Source organism: Leptodactylus fuscus, chromosome 11 (genome assembly GCF_031893055.1).
Source record: "Leptodactylus fuscus isolate aLepFus1 chromosome 11, aLepFus1.hap2, whole genome shotgun sequence".
NCBI classification, from domain to species: Eukaryota; Metazoa; Chordata; class Amphibia; order Anura; family Leptodactylidae; genus Leptodactylus; species Leptodactylus fuscus.
In genome coordinates this window covers 43,015,729-43,038,267 of record NC_134275.1, presented here as the reverse complement: position 1 = coordinate 43,038,267, position 22,539 = coordinate 43,015,729, and the positions used below count along the sequence as shown (strand labels likewise).

At 42.7% G+C, this 22,539-nt stretch overlaps 1 protein-coding gene across 5 annotated transcripts in view; it reads left to right on the top strand.

The window, feature by feature from the left end:
• Nucleotides 1-8,287: 8,287 nt before the first annotated feature.
• RALGPS1 (Ral GEF with PH domain and SH3 binding motif 1) overlaps nucleotides 8,288-22,539 on the top strand; it is a 335,024-nt gene continuing 320,772 nt past the window's right edge. For 3 of the 5 annotated variants that reach the window (XM_075259104.1, XM_075259103.1, XM_075259100.1), the window contains exon 1: nucleotides 8,288-8,405. The gene's annotated coding sequence lies outside the window, so the exon portion shown is untranslated. Of the gene's footprint in view, nucleotides 8,406-15,284; nucleotides 15,697-20,883; nucleotides 20,919-22,539 lie in introns of those variants that run through there. The other 2 variants (XM_075259102.1, XM_075259101.1) reach the window with 2 other exon arrangements.

Below are 22,539 nucleotides of genomic sequence, written 5' to 3'. Positions count from 1 at the left end.
ACAATCCCTTTAAATGTAGAATAAAACCAGCTATGAAGCACTAAAGCATCAACTTTGGAAACATTTTGTAACAAATGCATTAAGGAATTGTAATTTTTATTGTGGATTTGTAAAAATATCTGTTCTGAACAAATCCCTGGTCTTGATCTTGCAGTTGTATGTATGATGTAGCTATGTTACGGCAGCAGCATTAGAGTTACCACTTAGTCACAGGGTCACCCGGTCTTCATTAAAATGTACAGACCCCACTGTCTCCTTGCTTTTATGTTTCAGCATGATAACAAGTCCATATTGTATCAATGTGTTCGTCTGCACATGAAGATCCTAAGAAAGAAGCTGAAATCTGCTTTAAGGTATGGAAGCAGCTGTCATTACTGATATCAGCTTCCTATAAGAGATTCCTGTAATGTTTACTACTTGACTGTACTGTCCCATCTACATGGCGGTTATAGAGGCTCCTCACATAAAATACCTCCCGAAGTGCTCTGCTATGTGACTTGTAGGACTAAACAGGTTCTGCCACATTTTACATCTTAGTCCATATTAGATCAGATTTATTGATGTACTAGCTGGTACCCGCGACTTCGTCTGCGGTGATTGAAGTGGGTATATACAGGCGCGGGTAAGGTTTTGTACTGTGTATAAGGTATGGGATATGAAATGTAAGTTTCTATCTTGTTTTTGCTATAATTCAGAGAATACGTGAGACTTTTGTGTTGAAGTTAATTTGTATTTGAGCTGCTATACGGTGTTCTGAGAAACTTTACATAGTGACTTTAGGACAGAAGTATTTGAAGTTAACCCTTTCCCGTCGATGGCTTTTTTTGATTTTCGTTTTTTGTTTTTGACTCCCCTCCTTCTAAACCCCATAACTTTTTTATTTCTCCGCTCCCAGAGTCATATGAGGTCTTAATTTTTCCTGGGACAAATTTTTCTTCACGATGCCACCATTATTTATTCTATATAATGTACTGGGAAGCAGGGAAAAAATTCTGAATGTGGTGGATTTGACGAAAAAATGCATTTCTGCGACTTTCTTACGGGCTTTGGTTTTACAGCGTTCACTGTGCAACCAAAATGACATGTCCCCTGTATTCTGTGTTTCGTTACGATTCCGGGGATACTACATTTATATGGTTTTATTTACATTTTGACCCCTTAAAAAAATCAAAAACTGTGATAAAATTTTTTTTTTTGAAAAGTCGTCATATTCCGACAGCCGTAACTTTTTTATACGTCCGTGTACGGGGATGTATAGGGCGTCTTTTTTTGCGGGACTGGGTGTACTTTGTAGTTCTACCATTTTCGGGAAATGTTATTGCTTTGATCACTTTTTATTCAAATTTTTATCAGAATCAAAACAGTGAAAAAACGGCGGTTTGGCACTTTTGACCATTTTTCCCGCTACGGCGTTTACCGAACAGGAAAAATATTTTTATAGCTTTGTAGAGCGGGCGATTTCGGACGCGGGGATACCTAACATGTATGTGTTTCACAGTTTTTAACTACTTTTATATGTGTTCTAGGGAAAGGGGGGTGATTTGAATTTTTAATCCTTTTAATTTGTTTTTATATTTTTTTTTTACTTTTTTTTAAACTTTTTTTTTTGCATTTATTAGACCTCCTAGGGGTATTGACATGGGTGGGCGGTGTCGCGGATTGTCAGAGCGGTGGGGGTCGGCAAACATGGCTGCTCCGGAGCGTTAAAGAGAACCTCCTGGAGTATCGTTAAAGTGAGGGGCAAAGTGGTAAAGTATATGTATATGAGATTGTGTGGGGTTAGGGGCTAGGCTGTAGAGGGCAATATGAATTTTGTGGCTTGCTATGGTCCAAAGTGTGTGAGATTGCAGAGATGGTGGTGTGAGTTTGGGTTTTGTGGGGGTCCTGGCACAAACGTATGTGCGCTATTGTGACGAAAAGTAGCCTATTGCGCAATCGGGTGTATTAACTATGTTTGTGGAAACTTTCAGCCAAATCGGTCGAGCAGGTTTTGCGTGATTGACTAACAAACATCCGAACATCCAAACCCACAAACATCCAAACTCACAAACTTTCACATTTATAATATTAATAGGATTGAATTCCACAAGGGCACGGCCAGTCAATACAGCAACCCCACACGGCACAGCAGGGGCAGATCTATAGGGGTGTATAGGTAGCAATCGCTACAGGGCCTGCAGTCTAAGGACACCCAAGTATGACACAGAAGTATAATCCAAGCACTCGACAAAAATTTGTATCTTTTATGCTGAATTTAATTGGTGAAAATTGCAATCCATATATACAATAGATAAATGTTCAAGACTTTCATCAGATCCCTACATAGAAATAGATGGTAAATAATCACATAATGAACAAATCAAACACAGTGTATTGTATGATATTACAAAAGTAATGAATAATATGAGAATAATAGAAAATAATGGTATATGGGATAAAATTGATTATAAAAACGATATAGAATAAACTTTGATTACATCAATGGAATAAATCCTTAGTTGAGTGATACTACTGTTTGCCATAAAGGTAATGAAGGACACCCATGCCAATTATGTGCCAAAGAATGTAATTGATAACGAAGTGTATGACTATTTGATTAATCCAAATCCTATCACCCCTGTTCTATATGTATTCCCCAAAATTCACAAGAGACTGATAAATCCATCAGGCTGTCCAATTGTGGCGGCGAAGGACTCTATACTAGCACCTCTATCCATCCTACTAGAAGGAAATCCTTAAACCGTTGATCAAAAAACTCATTCTTTCTTACTCCTTTCTGTCCAATCTCAGAGAACAGGGTCTCATTGATCCAGAAGCCATCTTGGTTTCTTTTGATGTGAATAGCCTTTACACGTTGAATACTCACCCTAATGGGTTTGAGGCAGTTAAAAATCTTCTATTGAATATGGATAAAACCCAAAGGCCTTTTTAACATTATGAGAAGAAACCAGTATTATAGATAGCACATTGTATGTAAGATTTTGTGATGGGGCCCAAGAGCTTCATGTTATGCCTCTTCCTCACAGTATGGCCATGCATAGACATGAGTGAATGAATTCGGTCTAAATTTCTCAAAAATTTTGTTGAAATCCAAAACTTTATTTTTTGACAAACTGCTCAAAATGGTGGCATTGTTCTAAGCTATTGAAGGTAGGTCATTGACTTAGTTTTAATGACCCAGAATAACTGATCTAAACTCTAAGACCCCATGCACATGAGCAAGTGTGTATTAGGGTGACACTCGGAGTGACATCTGAGTACATCCCATGGTGCATTCACATCTATGGGGGCTTCTGAGCCGTTCTGTTCCTATAACATGAACCATTTGGCTGCAGTTCTAAATCGGATGTCCACTCATGTACATGGGGTTTAGCTCTATGTTATTAAACCTAGGTCAATGGCCAAGGGTTACTCGTTGGACTTTTTTTTTTGATATGGCATAATCCTGCATGTCCAAAAAGTCCAATAAACAACTTTTTAGGGCTATTGGGGTACTTTCAACTCAGACCAAATTGAATTTAACTGATGATTTCAACCAGTCTGACCCCAAACAAATTTCAGGAGATTCGCTCATCTATGGTTGTGTCCTTGAAGCACAGCACAGCGAAGTGAACTGTATCCTAAAGGGGTTGTACTAAGTCATAGATTGTTGGGCGACTGCTGCAGACGTTCCATTCATCTCTATCGGATGGCCCATGAGAAGGTGGATAAAGTGCTCCGGTATCTCCAGCACTCCCATAGAGTTGAATGGAGTGTGGTCAGATGGTCATAAGATCCTTATTTGGTGTTTGGATTTCCTAAACCAGAAAAACCCTTTAAGATCCAGTTTGAGGACATCTAGAAAATTGCTCAACAAAGAATTACCCAATATAACAAACTTCCTTATATTAAGGAATTGCTGTGTGTTCAATGAGATTTAGTTGCACATCTTGGCTCATCCTGGGGGAGGGCAGATGGCAGTACTCTAAATCACCACTGGGTGGGGCTGTATTATTTGGGCAGATTAAAAGGCCACGGCATCAGCTGGATTTTACAGTTGTATTCCCAATATGACGGCACAGTGTGAATACAGTATAGGCCTGAATCACCGTACTTTACCTTCTCTCATGTGGACTGATATCAGGCGTATCTCCTGAGCGGGGAGCAGGTGCCACCATAACACATTTAGAGGGATTAATTGGTGGAGCTGAGGACAGGTGTGGAAATGACAATCTTCATGCTTTACTGCATTGCAGGCCAGCTGGGTCAGCGCCAGTCCCTGTGTCAGCAGAATTGTCTCCACTTCGCCTGTTTTCTGGCCGTCCTTTCAGTACATGTGGCCGACTTATTACTCGATGTAGTTGCTCTGTTTATATTACACCTGAAATCTTCTAAGGATGTATATAACAATAACAAGTATATATAAATGTGGATTTATAAGTTTAGTTGTATACAGCAATAACTGCAGCTGCTACAGAACCTCATAGGATAAGGTCAAAAATCTATTGGCAACAATAATTTGTATACATTAACCTCTTAATGACCAGGTAATATTGTTTTATAGCAGACAGCAAAGGGCTTTAAACATCTTTACAGTATACAGTAATGTGTTCTGTAGGTTCTGTCATCAGTCATGTGATCGCCCCACATATTGCATTGCTGTGCCGCAGCTTTGATTGTGACAGGTGCACTTATTACTTTTAGCTTCGGTTTCCCCTTAGGGTGTATTTGTGCTGTACATTACAGATGTTATACTGTCATGAATGGGAGGTTATAAAAGCCTATTCACACAGAGTGATTGACTGAAAACAACCACAAAAGGGGCCGCGCTATTTACAATGACAAGGTCCAAAATTTCTCTTTGTTCCATTAGATAAACTATCTGTAGCTCTGTTTTATGGTGTGATCAATTAAATAATTCTGTCTGCACACAGTCACCACTAGGGGGAGCTGACATGGATTTATACAGACATTTAATATCGTAGTTGTATGGGGCTATGTTCACATTTGTGCTGGAGTCTCCATTGTGCTGTTTGCTTGAAAGTCATTGAAGGAAAAGGTCCTGCAAGGAGGGCCGCCTCAGGGCATTGAGGCTTCTTCTTCTGTACAAGGAGCAGACAAAGGGGAGCTGGAGTCATGTCAGCCAGGCTCATGACAGGTCCTATTCCTGTCAGGTTTTGCAGACCGTGCACACTGGGGCTACGGAAGCATGGCTGGTGCACTGGCAGCACACAAATGCAGTTCAATCTCAGGTGGCAACACACACACAATCGTGTGCATGCTAGCAAAGACCTAGTGATGTAACTTATGCAGGCAGTAGCATACTCTGGGAGACGTTTATCAGTTTTCTGGCATAGAGGGATGATACAAGACCCTTTCTTGGGCCAAACATGCAACAACCCTGTTTAGCGAGTCACTTGCCATATCGTGCAAATGTGGGTGGAGATGCCTCGGGCCAACATATTATGGAAATCTACACTACATTTTCACTCTGGCAATGGGACATGTGGGCACTTGTTACCTGCGCAAGTTGGGGCCTTTATTAAGACTGGCGTACAATATACCAGTCATAATAAATCTGCCCCACTCTATATACTCGGACATCCTGAGTAGTGATCGAGAAGACAGAGATGGTAAATGACCCCTGTTGCTGTTCTCTGAGCCCCTACAGAGTGTCGTGAAATCTGTGGCTGTTACACAGGGTGAAGCAGGCCGTCATGTACAAGGATCCGTCCAAAGGAGGTAAGGGTGTCCCCGACATCCCCACTCTGTTGAGACTAACCTTTCTTTGTGATTGTGTCCGCAGAACCCTGATGACCGGAGTCGGCAGGCCGAGCCATGTCCCGTTTGTTCCTGTTACCCCTGTGGCGTCGCCTGGGATGGGTCAAGTGGAACAGCTCCGTCCCTTACAACTGGACCGTCCCCTGGTACTACGGAGACGTCACCCGGTTCGTGAGGGAGCACCAGCTGGAGGGGCTCAAGCCTGACCTTTGGAAACTCAAGTCCACAAGCTCATCCGAACTAAGGACACCATGGAGGAGATCCCAGGGCTGCCGGTTGGAACCGCGGAGGTCGTTTGGAAGAACTTCTTTTCGGCCTAGCTGACCAACAGGCACAAGGACATGTTGCGGATGGCTGTGCAGGGTGGATTGGCGGTGAGGTCGTTCATGCATGCCCGCAACCTGAGCAAGACGCGCTACTGTCCCAGATGTCCCTTCAAGGAGGAGACCACCCACCATCTTTTCTGGGCCTGTCCGTTTGCTCAGGGTCTGTTGGATGCCCTGGAGCAGTGGCGTAACTACCGCCATAGTAGCGGAGGCGGCTGCCACAGGGCCCGGGACATTGGGGGCCCGGTGACAGCCGCTACCGCTGCTATCATTATACTCGGGGGTCTTTGAAGACCCCCGAGTATAATGATCGGCGGACCGGGAGAGGTAAGGGAACATAAAAAACATGTTACTTACCTCTCCACGATCCTGCCTGACGTCCTTTCTGACGTCATTAAACAAGGACAGCAGAGGAAAGGCAGCGGAGAAGACTGCGTAGGAGCCGGAGACAGGTAAGTAACAGTATTTTTTTTATGTTTTTCTCCCTGAAAAGACCCCAGAGTATAATAATTGTTTATAGGTGTCCACTATGGTGGATAATACTGTGTGCAGGGGCCCCTATGGGGGATAATACTGTGTGCAGGGGCTCCTATGGGGCATAATACTGTGTGCAGGGGCCCCTATGGGGGATAATACTGTGTGCAGGAGCCACTATGGGGCACAATACTGTGTGCAGGGGCCACTATGGGGCACAATACTGTGTTAAGGGGCCACTATGGGGCACAATACTGTGTTAAGGGGCCACAATACTGTGTTAAGGGGCCACTATGGGGCATAATACTGTATTAAGGGGGCACTGTGAGGCATAATACTGTGTGCAGGGGCCACTATGGGGCATAATACTGTGTGGAGGGGCCACTATGAGGCATAATAGAACGCGCAGAAATGCGTAGGAGGGGGTCGGTCGAGGTCTTCAGTGCCGGTGTCGGTCGGGGGGGCCATGTCAAAAGTTCGCCATGGGGCCCCGCCATTCCTAGTTACGCCACTGCCCTGGAGGACGATTTGCAGGACTCTGTCCCCAGGAGCAACCTTTCTTACCATTCGGTTTTTTATGGACTGTTCCCGGGGATCCACAGAGAAGACTGACTGTGAGAAGGCCTGGCGCATCTTGAACTGCTTCAAGGACGCTATCTGGTTTGCCAGAAACAGGCTTGTTCTCAGGAGGGAACAAGTCACCTTTCAGGACTGCTGCAGGCTCATCCATAGCCTGCTCCGGGACTACTCCATCTTGGACAGCCTGAGAGGCGAAGAGGAACAAGAAGACTAAGGACTTTTTCTTCTGACTGTTTCCTCCATTTTGTGCCTTTGATTTTGCAGGATGTGTATTTGGTGTGGTTGCCCTGACAGAACCCTAAAGCTGGGTTCACACCTGCGTTCAGGGTCTCCGTTATGTGGTTTCCGTCTTCTGCATGCAGAAGACGGAAACCACAGACCAGGTCTGGCCGTGAGCGGTGGTGAGCGTTTTATGCTCTCCGCCGCAAAACCGGTTTTTTTAATCCGGACACAGAGTACTGCATGTCCGATTCTGTGTCCGGATTATAAAACCTGGTTTTGCGGCGGAGAGCATAAAACGCTCACCGCCGCACAGTTTTCTCACCCATTCAAATGAATGGGTGAGAAAGACTCCTGCAGGTTTCCGTATCCTGCTCTGTTTTATGCAGGAAACGTAAACCTGCTGTACGGAGAGGAGAACGCAGATGTGAACGAGCCCTAAGCCAGTCTTCCATCTCTCTCCCCCCTCCTCTCCCTCCCCCACGCTGGCTTGGGTGCTCTGGCAGAGCTATTGTTTAAGTTAGAATAGGAATGGTTTGCCTCCCTCATGTTTGTGTGTTCTTCAATAAAGCTTCGGCCTGTGTACTCCCCCCCCCCCACGTCAGATAGCTGAGGTGTTGATTGCATTCATGCTGTGGGGCTAGGAAATACTGCTATGGTGTGGGGTGAGGTGGAGCAGTGAGGGAGATTTCTTCCTGGAGCTCTGCCTTGCCCTGCTCCATGAGCTATGGGAAATATATTTATTCTGTGAGTATTGTAGGAAGAAGCCTCACTGCAGACAAAAAGCTCCCCCATCTCCTGAGAGGGAGCACCTGCGCACTGCTTCAGACGCTGATATCTGCATATTCCCGCCTCCTGCTGCCTCTGATTGGTCCATTGTTGTGCTGCAGCAGCGCGATCGCTGATTGGTTACTCTGCTGTCTGTCAGGGCTGCACCTGACGCTTCCTGAAGTCTGGCTCAATGTGTCGGAACTGCCATGTTCCTGGTGGAGAATTAAATGTCGGAAGGGGGAGAGGCCGGCGGGGGTGAGCGGAGCCCGGGGACAGGTGAGTGCAGGGGCATGTGGATGTGCGGGCCATAGACATGGCAGTCCTGCCCTGCTGCTACATGATAGCCCACTGCAGACACCTGCCGCGACATACATCAACCCTGCTGTCACATACATCTCCATACATACAGGCTCCCTGCTGTGAGGAGTCACCACCCACCTATGGGGCACCGCTAGATACCTCACAAATCAGAGCTACACCTCAGCAATGGCAGCAGCTGGACACCCTGATCATCGGTTATATAGCGGGACCCCTCAATATTTACCTCATACATTATACGTGCAGCCCCCTCCTCTGAGGTATATACATCCTACACCCCCATTTATGGGATATGTATACACTTATATCATTATAACAGAGACCCTCAAAATTTTCCTCATAAATGGTCAATATGACCTCTACATAGATATCTATGTGTGTATAGAAATGTATATTTGCCCCTGCCCCATTTATATTAACCTTTTCATTTTTTTTTACTGAGGTCCTGAAAATTTACCTCATAAATTACCAATATAACCCCTAAGTGCATATCTATCTATCTATCCATCCATCCATCCATATATCCATCTCAAAATGTACCTCATAAATAATCCATAATAATATCTCTGCTTCTTTACACTCGCTCTGCCCCCCATCAAATATGTAATATGCACCTCATAATAATCCATACAGCCCCCTCCTCTATATAGCTATATATATATCCTATACTCCTCATATATATTATTTTTCTACATGAACCCCTCAATATTTACCTCAGGAACTATATATATCCCCAGCAGCCCCCTACTCTGAGGTATATACATCCTGCACTTACGTTAGATATTAAACTTTTCAATGGTTTAACTGAATCCATCAAAATGTACTTGATAAATGATCACTCCAACCCCTCTCCTGATATATACCCTCACCCCAAGTATGATAAATATTAACCCTTTAATTGTTTTAAGTCAGCTTTTCAAAATTTACCTCATAAATCTATAATACACCTGCACACCAACATATGAAATATATATAATCCCTTTTGTAACTGAACCCCCTCATTGTTTACCTCAGTTATAACCATTGTAGCCCCTCCCCCTGTCTATATATAGATATATATCCCATACACCCATTTTATCTTCATTTTTGACCCATTATATTATTTATCTGAACACCTCAATGTTAACCCTATTTGTGCCATCTTTTAAGAAGCCCCACACCCCTTACATATATGCACTTCTGCACTATGTCCCCCCACACACATATTTATATAGGTATATATATTAGACCCCCTCCCCCAGTTATGATACATGTATAAATGCACCCGAACCCCTCAACATTGTCCTTATAAATGATAAGCCTATCCCCTTCCTGTATTCTATTTATATGTGATATGTGCACACCTGCCACACCTCCACATATACTGATTAACCCCTCATTTGATTTAACAGAATCCCTCAAAATTTGCCATAAAATTTTAAATATACCCCTGCACCCCCACTTATGTATCTTTCTTATTCTTACCCCACATACATCATTTGTATCATTGAACCTTTCAATATATACTCGTAGTGCCTCCTACTTTTCCTTTATATCCGTAACTACCTAATATATACTGTATGTGTGTGTGTGTGTATGTATATATATATATATATATATATATATATATATATATATATATATATACACACACACATCCACCCCTGTGGTCATCCTGATGTACACCATATCACAGGCCAACCTCCCCTGTTTTAAGACTGGCTCCTTTCTTACGTAATGGGTTCTATATTGTTTATATATTTCATTTACGTTTTTGTCACCTCATAAATAACCATATCCTCTCCTGCCCCCTCCCCTTTTATTTACTTTTTTTTTTTTTTTTTAACATGGACACCCCATATTGTGTTTTTAAACCCACAATACAGTCACATTGGGGCATGATCTGTACACTTCTGGCCTCCACCTCTGATATACTGTATATTCTTCCCTTACACGTGAGCTGCCTGCACCCCCTATAGACACCCTTGTAGATATATATATATATATATATATATATATATATATATATATATATATATATATATATTCTCCTTCCTTAGGTAGATATGATTGTAATGTGTAGCCCTTCCTCCCTACTTCCAGGAGCCATCCATAAATGTGCAGCACGTCTGCAGCCTTGTCCTCCATGCTGCCCTGTATATTATACACACAGTGATGTCCCTGCAGTCTCCTTATTATGGCACGTCTCCCCTTTCTATATACACTACATTGGCTATTCTTCCCCGTGTCTCACACTTGAGACATCCCTGCAGCTCCTCTCCGTCCTCCTCAGTCTCATCATACACAGCATTGTAGTCCCTCTGTTCTCTATCTGCCTATTGTATTCATGCATCCCTAGAAAATCTCGTACAAACCATTCCTGCAGACTATCCTCCCCTCTATGTACAGATACGTTCTATAATCCCCCTCCCCTTATCTGTTCATATGCTGACACAGCAGTACATCCTATACTACCCTCTATTAATTTTCTATATTCAATATGCATGCCTGTAATCCCTCCAGATGGGGCACGTTCCAGACGTACCGACAGTATATGTATAGTGCAGCAGAGCAGAAACTGTAAACATTGTATTACTATGTATATATTGGGCTAAGAGGCGGGGGAGGTATCTGAAAAATCTGGGCCCTGATGCAGAATCCATACAATGGGCCTCAACTATCACCTATCATTTATAGCATACTGTTAAAGGTGAGTTCACCTATTATTTATAGTATTATTGTCCTCTTAAAGATGAGTTCTCACGTGGCAGATTTGTGAGGCTGTCTTGTTCAACTAAATTGGATTTCCAATCATCCGTGAGCTTGTTGGCAGAATAATTTTCAGTTGCAGAATTTTCTGCAACAAATTTGCTGCATGTGAATTTACATGAAGTGTTTGGGCCTGGTTGTGACTGCAATTTTTGTACCTTATACAACTATATTACCACTGAGCATGTAACTATCTTCGGGGGGGGGGGGGTATATAGTCACTGTCTAGTTTAGGTATGCACATACTAAAACGAGCTGAATGTCAGGTTACTGTTAGTCCTAAGGTATAAACTGTGTACATGGCAAATAACCCCAGTATTGTAATGTTCAGTAGACTTTTTTCACTTTTGGGTACACCCCCTGTAGTCGTAGGCAAGGGGTCAGCTGCTTTTGGCAGTTCCTGCTCTTTTGAAATTACAACTCTCATGTATACTTTCTCCACTGTTTTTGGAACTCCAGTATGAAAGAATGGAGCATGCTGGGAGTTGTAGTTTCACAGCATTTAGATTGCTTAAGGTTGCTAATTTCACTTGGAGCTTGTCAATGGCTAGCTTGCTGTGCTATACAGCAGCAACATGGTGGATGATATTGAAATAGATCTCATCCACGTGCTGAGACTAAGACCTGCGGCACAAAGTGATCTGCGCTGCGGGTATAAAACCTGTCTGTTGTCTTCTCAGTTAATGCTGCAGGTTTCTGTGTGTTGTTGCAGGCTGCAGGGGTTCTGCATAAATTCCTGCTGGTGAATCACATCAAAAACACTGAATTCTGGGTGTTTTTTGCCTTTGTGACTTGAAGGAGGACGTACTGCTGCTTGAGCGATATAATGGTGATATTCAGGATGTGGATGTTTCTGCTTTGTGTAAACAATAGTGAAAGTGGTGACACTACAGTGAAAGGTCTCCTGAGTGCACATCATATGTTTATTATCTTGAAGGTCAGTCCAAGTTGTAACAGGCGAGATGCGGATGTGCTTACTGAACTGTCTCTGCGGCATTACACAAAGTATGGTGCCCGTAAAACTGCAAGTGCTTGTATGCGAGTATTCAAAATTTGTGTATGGTCAGCTGTAAAACTCTCTATTTAGTGAACAGTTCTCAAAGGAAAGCTCACATTTTGGGGGCCACTTTTCTCAACTCCAAGAGATAACGATGGATATTTCAGCTACAGAATTAAATTTCTGGATGACCGCTTTATCTAATGGTTGGAGAAGCCCCCAAATTATGGGTTGGACACAGTTTGATAATATTATAAAATTATAGTGAGGGTCCAGCTGAAAGGGTACCTACTGCACTAAAGGCTGGGCCGGTGGTGATGACAGATGAATGTGGCATTGCTTGACCACTTCTTTATTGGTGACTAGGACAGGAAACCAGTCAGAGGTTGTTTAGAAGGAAACCTCACTTTAGGGCTATGTTCACATGTATATCATGGTATCATGTTTTTGATGAAAACCATAATATAACGCCAGATATATCATATGATGGAAAACAGCTGTACCCATAGACCCACTGACTAGTAATGACAAACTACCAAAATATGACAGTATCTGCAGAACTCCTGATGCAATTGTGAACACAACCTAAATAGTTTTTTAGGGTTTTACTATTGATAGCTTAACCTAATGTTAAACAATAAGGAAGCGATGAAAAACTCGGGCAGCACACAGATACCATTTTTACGGATCCTGCGGTTGTGTTTATTGGATTGCCTAAGGAACATAACCATTCACAGTCATGCACGTGTCATGTAACTTATAATAATTTTGGTCTTACACCCCCAATCGCACCATTTGCTGAGAGCAGTGGAAACCACTTACTTATACCTTGCCAAAACTGGAATGTCACCAAGATTGATGGTTCTTTAAAGGCATAGTTTTCTTTTAGCTGCACTTGCACCCATGACTGAAGAGAAGCACCTAGGTACCCAGGTATATCTGACACTTCAGACCCATCCTGTGTCTGTGTAATACAGTGCCCCCTTTAGTCGCAGCTCAGTGTAACAGGTCATTTTCCTAAAAGTTATTGACCAGAGACTGTATGGTGACCATCAGGTAATTATGTGGCTTTAGGTTCAGGCATGCTGTGACCTTTACATCAAGGTCGTATATCTCTTCGCACATCAGAATACACATCAGCATTGCTGTCAATATACACAAATAGACTATTGAGTTGGTCATGCAATATTCATGGATGTAGCTGGTACAAGTCTGGAATAAATTGTTCACATATAAGGCTAGTCTCACAAGCAGTACTTTTATCTCCTTATTTTTTTGGGCAGAAACCCAGCGGACCCTATTATACTTTGCATTTTCCTCTAGTGGTGTAATGTGGTACTGCAGGTAAGATGCATGACAAGAATCACTGAAATGCTACAGATGCCGCATCTTGCGTACAGTTTACAAAGTGGCGTGTGATGTGTTTGTATGTTTTCTGTATACAGCTTCTGTTTGCTTTCCTGATAATAATTTCCTTTAACTGACTTGTGGGTTTTTCTCTTCTCTGGTTATGTCAGGAATGTGCGGGTTCCTCCTAGAATGAAGATGGTATTTATGATTCTCGGAATTTGTGTATCAAAGATTTTGACATTGAGTGAAACATTTGTGTGAAGGAGATTTTGTTCTTTGCTGCTCGTGGAATAATTTGATTACGGAAGAGCTAAAAGGATGATTTCAAGGACTTGTAGAAAGTACCAAGGTGACCTGTGCTGCTCAGAGCATCTTCTTCATCAGGATTCTGTCACCATTGGCCAATGATTTCTAGGCAGAGAATCGCCTTGTGATTAAATGAGATGTAATAAAATGATGTCACCACTTGCAGTTTACAGCAGAGAGCCTCAAACTTTTTTGTCGGGGGACTTCATCTGTGAACAAATATCACTGTGCAGTGCCCATATTACACCATGTAACGTAATACTGCCCCAATGACATCACATGTTATAATGTAGCTCAAAATATCTACCCAGAAGTTCCAGCCAAGCACTTCAGTAGTGCAGCACAAAATACCTCACCTGAAGCCCTGAACACAACATAATAGCATTGTTCCCTATACCAGTCTTCTGCTAGCTGCAGCATTTCCCAGTAATGGCAGTATTGCACCCTTTCCTAATCATCCTCCACCGGCAGCAGCATTGTTCCCTCCCCCCCTTATTTCTTTTGACAAACAGCAGCATATTCACCTTGATCACCTCTTCCAAATGTCAACTATAGTTTAGCCCTTCCTACCAACAGTTCACCCACCCGTTTCCCAATGTAATGCAACAGTTTCCCCTTTTCCACCCCTACTAGACTGGCAGTAGCACAGATTATGCTGGTGGTGGAAGAAAAAGTTTCAGAAGAGCTGTCCAGGGTCCTTTTACTGTCTAGTTGCAGGACCTGTGCACTTATGGCCATGCGACCATGAAATTACCAAAGGCCCTTCACCCCTTCTATATGAGATCTACTTGAAATCTGCCATAGTTCCTGGATGACATAGATTTCTGGCGCCTGAATTATTAGGTTAAGTTCACCTGGTGGGAAATAAAGAAGGAATTTGAGACATTCACCGTAGATTCCTATTCATTTTGTGCTTCACATGATGGCATGGTGATATAGAGGATCAGCAGAATCTGCAGCAAGATCAAGCATGGCACTTATAGTCTCAGCATCCTGCTCTGAATCCGTGTGGAATCTGCCTTAAAATTAATGGTAGATTCCAATGCGTGTATGTACCCTAAAGAGGCCATAGCTTCTAAATAGTTCAGGCAACCCTCATACAGATCGCCACCTTCACAAACTCCAACCAAAACCTTTTAGTAGAGCTTGATGTACCTCCCTATGCCAATTTTCTGCTGTAGAAATTTACAAATATTTGCTTTTGACTTCAACCTCGCATCTCTACTATAGAGATGAGTTTTTCCCTTGTGTGTAGACTTCTGGCTGCAGCATTTGAGACATAACAATTAATAATGCTGTTCGATACTTAAGCAACTTGAAAAACTCAGCAAAACACTGTGTGTGAATCTAGTCAGAGTTTGATTTGGAAGACCAACCTTTTCCCGTTCTAGTTTTGTTTTGTGTATTTTTTTTTTTTTTTTAATGAAGTTGTCTTTTGATGCCAAATCTTAAGAAGATTCTTCCTCATTGAGGTCTTCGGGTCGTACCCATTGGAGCCGTGGAGCCATGAGACCATCACAAGCACAAATGTAGCTCTTGAAGAGACGCATGGCAACCTCTGACTGCTATATTGTCCTTTCGCCTGAGAACATTTTTTTGGCTGCGTTTTTGGAAGCTAAACTTCATCTGTGTGTTGAAAGGAACAAACAATGAGGCATTGACCAGTGCCAGGGGAACGTATTGTTACCTGTCCTTCAAGCGTAATATTTTACTTTCCACTGCCGAGAACTTTACTGGTTTGAGACTACACACTTGAGATGCATTTTTCAGACTGACAAAGAGCAGCTTTCTTAGAAGATTAAGGGAAGGATTAGTGGGCAGCAGGTACGCCGCAGCAAGTATGTACAGGTGGGCAGCGTGGAGTAAAGCCAAGCACTGTTTATTTACCTCTGAAATGTATGTGTACATAGGCTCAGCTAGTATTATAGGTAGCATGGCATAACAAGTAATAAAAGTATCAGATGTCTGCTTTGATCAATACGGCTAACATCCTGGCACTAGGTAGGTTACAAGAATTAGCTTTCATGCATAGTCGCCAGATGACGGTACTTGGACGCAGTAGCCATCTGGGGCTTGGGTTTCTGTAGTGGTTTTATGCTGGTTTGTGATTTCCTGAAAAATTGGTTGGCTGAAATAGTGGAGAACTGGTGGCAGGTGCTGGAAACAACATCATAAATGATGGTTTGGTTACAGGAAATGAACAGGTGCTTTGTCTCCTGAAAGTATAGAAAGGTTCGGATGGTGGCCCTGTTCTTGGCCATATAACCTGCATTACAGGACTCCTCACATAAAATCTGCACAAGAAGAACATCTGCATAGAGCTTGTATTTTGTCCCTGTAAGGTTCTTGGGTTTTCTCCAGATACTCTGACAGGTTTATTGGTATCCTTTGATCCTGTTAATTTGTGTGAGAAGGAAATTGAATTGTAAAATATATAAGGCCTTATTCATACATTGGTGTTTTAGTTGTTTTGCATCAGTGATCATAAACCAAAACCAGGAGGCTGCACACATATCAGGTACAATGGATAGGTTTGCACTTGTTCTGTGTTTTTGAGCCGCTCCTGGTTTTGGCACACAATCACTGATGCAAAACACTGATGTTTGAATAAGGTCTTATTTATTCTATAATTATAATTTCCTGCTCTCAAAGCCTTAGGCTGCTGCATTGGAACCTATCGGGGTGCTGAACAAAAGAAAGACATGTATGACTTATCCAGATGATATGCCATAAATGTCTTATAGATGCTGCACCCGCACCGATCTCTAAAATGACTTTCATCAGGTCCCATCACCTGTCTCGTCCTCAGTCAGATCCCGGCTTTCTATGTTGGGAATTACAGAATCCGCCTATCTCTGAGCTATCCTTGAAAAGTAAATCCAGCAACCAGCCACTTCCTTAAAAATCTTTCATTTTATTAGCATAATTCCATTAAAATTGCATGATGTACAACATCTAGGTGACACTCCTTCGATGGACAGAAGAACAGCTGACGCGTTTCGGAAATTATTTCCTTATTCGTAAGGAAATAATTTCCGAAACGCGTCAGCTGTTCTTCTGTCCATCGAAGGAGTGTCACCTAGATGTTGTACATCATGCAATTTTAATGGAATTATGCTAATAAAATGAAAGATTTTTAAGGAAGTGGCTGGTTGCTGGATTTACTTTTCAAGGATTGTTCTGCCCAGGAGTGCCCTGGACCGAGGGGCTTATTCCGTGCACCGTTGCTTACACATAGGAACATGAGTGTTATCCAAGTTAACTTTTCCATAAATATAACGTTATTTCTCTGGCAGTGGGCTGTATATTTTTCCCTCCCTCTCCCCCGTGCCTTTCCTTACTATATTTGTATCTCTGAGCTACAGTGTTTGTGTCTTCTCTAGAAGTGAATGGGAATTATGAAAACTGCACACAACAACAAGCTGGCTACACAATTAATGTAAAAACTGAGCACAGGCGACCTCCACTTGACTGTCAGTGTGGACAAGGTTTGGGAGAATCTGGTGACAGACTGTGGTGTCATGTTAAAGATAGATGTAATACCCAGAGCAGTGGTGTTTGGTCACCTGGAATAATGGCGTCCGGGTGCCTGGATACATGATGGTGCTCTGGCTCTCAGAGTAATATGTATAATATATATTTTTTTAGTTTTCCACAAATTAGAGGTTCACCTTACAGGTTTGCGTGTGTCATAGTACAACCTCTGCTCCTGCCCTCAGTTACCCCCTGTATATCCAGTCACCAGCACTGACTAACTCAATGTAACAGGTATAAAGTCTGGGCCTGTACACAGACAGACACGTTTACTGGTGAATGTGCGTCGGCATTCCTTTCACTACAAGCTCAGGAAATAACCAGAACACATGGCAAACAAGGCAGGATTTTCTGACAGATGTTCTCTTTATTATAGGCTATCAGCATTGATCTTCACACATTACTTATGTGAGCACATCCGCTCCAGTTCTTCATTGCAGGCTGTGTAATCTCACCAGTAATTAACAAGCTGGGAAGACGACTGCAGCGCTAATGAAATCTACCCAAAAGGTGCACCGAACCATGTATTATATTATATTACAGCCAGTTTAAGGGCCAAGGTTGTTGTTTGTGACACTTTTAAGCAAAAAGAGAAAATTTAATCAGAGACAAACAAATCAATTTGATGTGCCAAAAGTCCATCACAGACTTGGCGTTGGATTCTCTCTGGGTGCGGATGGTAAATCGATTGTAGAATCAGCAGATTAATTTATTCCTCTGTAATTGCTATACAGTTTTGCCAACAATACAGTGTTGTTATAGAGCAGATGTGTGAAGCCTATCTGAGGTTTGCCTATCACTCCCAGCTGTGATGGTTTCTGGAGGTTAGGCTCTTATTAACTTCTGAAATCGATGTTTTGGAAAGGTCCCATTGAAATAGTCACAAAATGTAAATTCTTTTCATAAAATTATTTAGTAAAGGGAATCTCCAAGGCTTCTAAGGGATCAGTCATCAATATCAGGAAGGTGGAGGACTGCACATTAGCTGCTGTGGTCACTAGTACATCTGCATAGTGTTAGGGCATCTGCTATGATGCCTGAGAGAAGAGAGAAGTGTGGAAATGGGAAAAGCTGAGTGTATGGGCCACCCAGCTCTTCCAGGAATCCAGACGTTATCCCCTTTTTCGCTGAAGAATTGGCAAGTAGGAGTTACCCTCTGTTCACACGATCAATTTGCAGCCCTGTAGTCAGTGTGTTTTTTCCCGGATTTACCAGCCTGAAAAGTGTGGTGTGAGAGGGGCTCCTAGCATTCCAGTTATCTATGCTGCTAGGGGTCGACAAATTGTCCTGTACTATAATTGGGGCTGAATCTCACTCGTATGAATGTGGGTTTATTCTTTATCCAGGTTCCAAGGTGGCCATAAAAACTGTTGTCCTGTACTTCAGTGGTAGACCCATGTTTGTCTGACAAGAAGCAAAAAACCGAATAGGTGAGGTTTTGGGAGTTTGGTAACCCTGGTCCTGTAAAGCCAGGAGCAAGATGCTGATAAAGTATTAGCTGCGTCTGCCAGCTGAGAGCTGAGTGTGGTAGCGCTCTCCTAGACTAATGTTCCTTTACTTCGATATTAGTGGGAACCAACAGGTGACAGATCAGCCTTGAGCGTCAGTGGAAGGTTATATAAGGTTGTTCCAGAGAAATTTATCATTAAAATGAATGGCGAACCATGGTATGGGGCTCCCCCCTTCATGGTGTCTGCATACTATAAGCATATGGGAAGGGTTACCTTTATAATGATACAAACCTCATGTCAGACAAGCAGAGGCTTACATGTTGCATGTTTGCTTTAGACCTATTTTTATTTATTTTTTGCTATTTTCTATGTTTGCTGTCATAAAGTCCTCATTCTGTCAATCATTAATGTAAGACACGGGGGCTGCTAATCCCGAACTGTCATCCTGGATTAAGCAGGTTAAGAATGAATATTCTGACAGACAGCCCTGATAACTAAACTATGTCAATTACAGGTTGAAATCAGATCTGTATGTGCAGGGCATGCTGGGATTTGTAGTTTTATAATGGCATAGAAATTGGGTTGCTTAGTGAATACAGTGTGAATGGTGAGACCGTGTCCTGGAGGCAGCTGCCTGAATGCAGATTTATTTCTAGGTTAGATACATGTTCTGCAGCTGTGAAGAGATGAAACCATCATTATGTGGAAACAAGCTGACAAGTCACTGTTCAGATCCTGAAGAGGGATCTTATGTGATGCTTATTATAAGTCACAAGCTAGTGGAAGTCATTGTAAATCTTGCCTGACATTTCCCATCTTATAGCGATGGCTTGTCTCTTGGATATTCAGCATTTATGATAGGTGAGGGACTCCCATCCATCAGAAAAAAGAAGCCACAGCGCTGCATCCTCCTCACTGTTACTTTTCTTCCTGGGTCCCAGGCCACCTCTTGTGTAGGACTGCAGCAAAGTGAATGGGACCAGCTGGGGGTCCTAGAGGTTAGACACTGCGGCCCCTCTACACACACACACACACCATTTATGAAGTGATGTATCTTTGTGACTTAACAAAGCTTTCTAACGAGAGATCACCCTTTTTAAAGTGAGTTTGCCACCTGCACCTATCATATCAATCCAGACCAATAGATAGGTAGGTAGGTTAGGGTCACATTTAACCAAATGGTGTTTCCTCTTGTGAATCACTGTCTCTGTTGCCAAGTTATTTGGGGCAACAAGGGTGCTGCCATTGCTCAAAATAGGTAAGCGAGTGCTCCCTTGTGCTCATAAGAGCTCTTTTGCATACTGGCAAAAATGGTGAAATCTCTGCAATGGAGTCTCAGATTCAGAAGTGGAATTTGATTGCGGTGACCCTAACCTATATCTGCAGGGCTGGGTTGATATGCTGGTTTCTGGTGACAGACTCCCTTTAAAGAGGACTTTCACTACTTTTGGGCACATGCAGTGTTATATACTGCTGGAAAGCTGACAGTGCGCTGATTTCAGCGCACTGTCGGCTTTCCCGATCTGTGCCCGGTGTAAAGAGCTTACGGTGCCGGTACCGTAGTGCTCTATGGTCAGAAGGGCGTTTCTGACCATTAGCCAGAGATGTCCTTCTGCCTCGCGGCGCCTATCACGCTGTGCTGTGGAGCGGGGAGGAACTCCCCCCTCCCGCTCCTGATAATACTCGTCTATGGACGAGCTGTGTGAGCAGAGGGAGGGGGCGTTCCTCCCCGCTCCACAGCACAGCGTGATAGGCGCCGCGAGGCAGAAGGACGTTCCTGGCTAATGGTCAGAAACGCCCTTCTGACCATAGAGCACTACGGTACCGGCACCGTAAGCTCTTTACACTGGGCACAGATCGGGAAAGCCGACAGTGCGCTGAATTCAGTGCACTGTCAGCTTTCCAGCAGTATATAACACTGCATGTGCCCAAAAGTGGTGAAAGGTCCTCTTTAAGCTACCGTAGTGTGTGTTTCCTCCTCACAGCACTGTCTTACAGAAGGTTGCTTCACTACAAGCAGTGACTCTAGGGAAGACAACCTCTAGTAGGACATCTGACTCCTTATGGAACCGGAGGCACTTGGAGGTATGGTATAGATACATATGACTACAGCTTTAAGGCTGAACCTGCTAGACCCAGGTGAGGTGACAATTTATAGCACGGTAATATTTAGTTTATCTGTGACGTCGGCTTTAATACTTGCAGTTGACACTGCCACTCTAATGTTAGTGAGTACTGTTTGCTTCTACTGTAGTGCACCTAAGATGTTGCCCTATTTAGGTTACAAATTACAGACACACATACATATATTACTTGCAAAATACACGTATTATGTGTAATAATAATATATAATTATCTTTTTAGCTATTTTAAGTCTGAGATTCGAGCAGCCAATTAAACCCCAGGGAACAATATTCCTGTCAGACATGAAGCCGCACCACATGTTACAACCCACCAAGCCATTATTTTATTAAGTATGATGACATGAGGGAGTATCGACACGACGCAGAGTTTCATTACCGCAGCTGCACTATCAGGTTAGTCTCTCCGCCTTTTAATGAGGGAGCATAAATCAAAACCTTGCAGATTCAGAACCAGATAAATATTTTAGATGCTTTTCGCAGGCACAGAAACAGCTATTGAGAGGCGTCTTTGATTATGAGCTGAATCTGGGCAGCTGTTTAACAGAAACGTCCGCCTGTCTGCTATTGTGCATCAATAATTCACTACCCAGAAGTACAAGTAGTCCCCCAGGTCTATTCTTATTGTGAGACAATCTCACATACTGAGTAGAGTTGTTTGTTTTCGGTTAAGTTCATTTATAGTGGACCTGTCGCAATGGCAGAAAGCAGAGCCAGCCATTTTGTCTTGCAAATAATAGGTCATTAGATAAATAGACATATATTATTTCAACAAAAGTGGAGCTATGCCTCACTCGATCTCTACAGTACTGCCAAAGTCTTCCTCATGTAGCGTCTTATGTCTCATAGAGATTTCCACCATTATATTGCTGGATTGACTCTTGTAACTCTCTTATGCTTAGGAGCTGTCCAGGAGTTTGGGTATTAAGTTTTCCTTCTGCTAGAGAGGTTTTCTTATAAAGAATCTGGTGGAAATTTCATATACAGTGCAAGGTTTTAGTTAAGTTTACTGCAGGAGTTGAGAAATTGGCCCAAGGCTGACCATATACAGTATCCATTTTAGGCAGATTTTGAAAAATGCACCTCTGCCTTCCATCAGTTCTTCTTGGTACATTTACAAAAATTTTTTAAAGGAACTCGGCAAGGAGATTGTTCCGCCATCTTGGAGAACTAAGCATAGATGTGGATGTAGGCTTGCTGCAATAATTCTCTCCATGTCATCGCAGAAAGACTGGATGATGAGATCAGGGATTTATTGGTGGGGGCCATATCATCACTTCCAGGACCCCTCCTTGAAAGGGCAAAGGTCACACCAAATATTGATCGTAGTTACAATTTATTTTCTCTCTTCTTCATTCACTTCATTTTGTTAATTGACAAAAATAAACTATTAACCTTTCTATTTCTGAATGCATTCTTACTCTGCAACATTTTCCTAAGACCCCATGTACAAGTCCGTAATTGTTTTTAGATTATTGTCTGTAAGTATGGATCCATGATTGCAGCTAGTATATGGACCCATTCATATCTATATTATAGATATATCCTAGCTAAGTGTCTAGGCC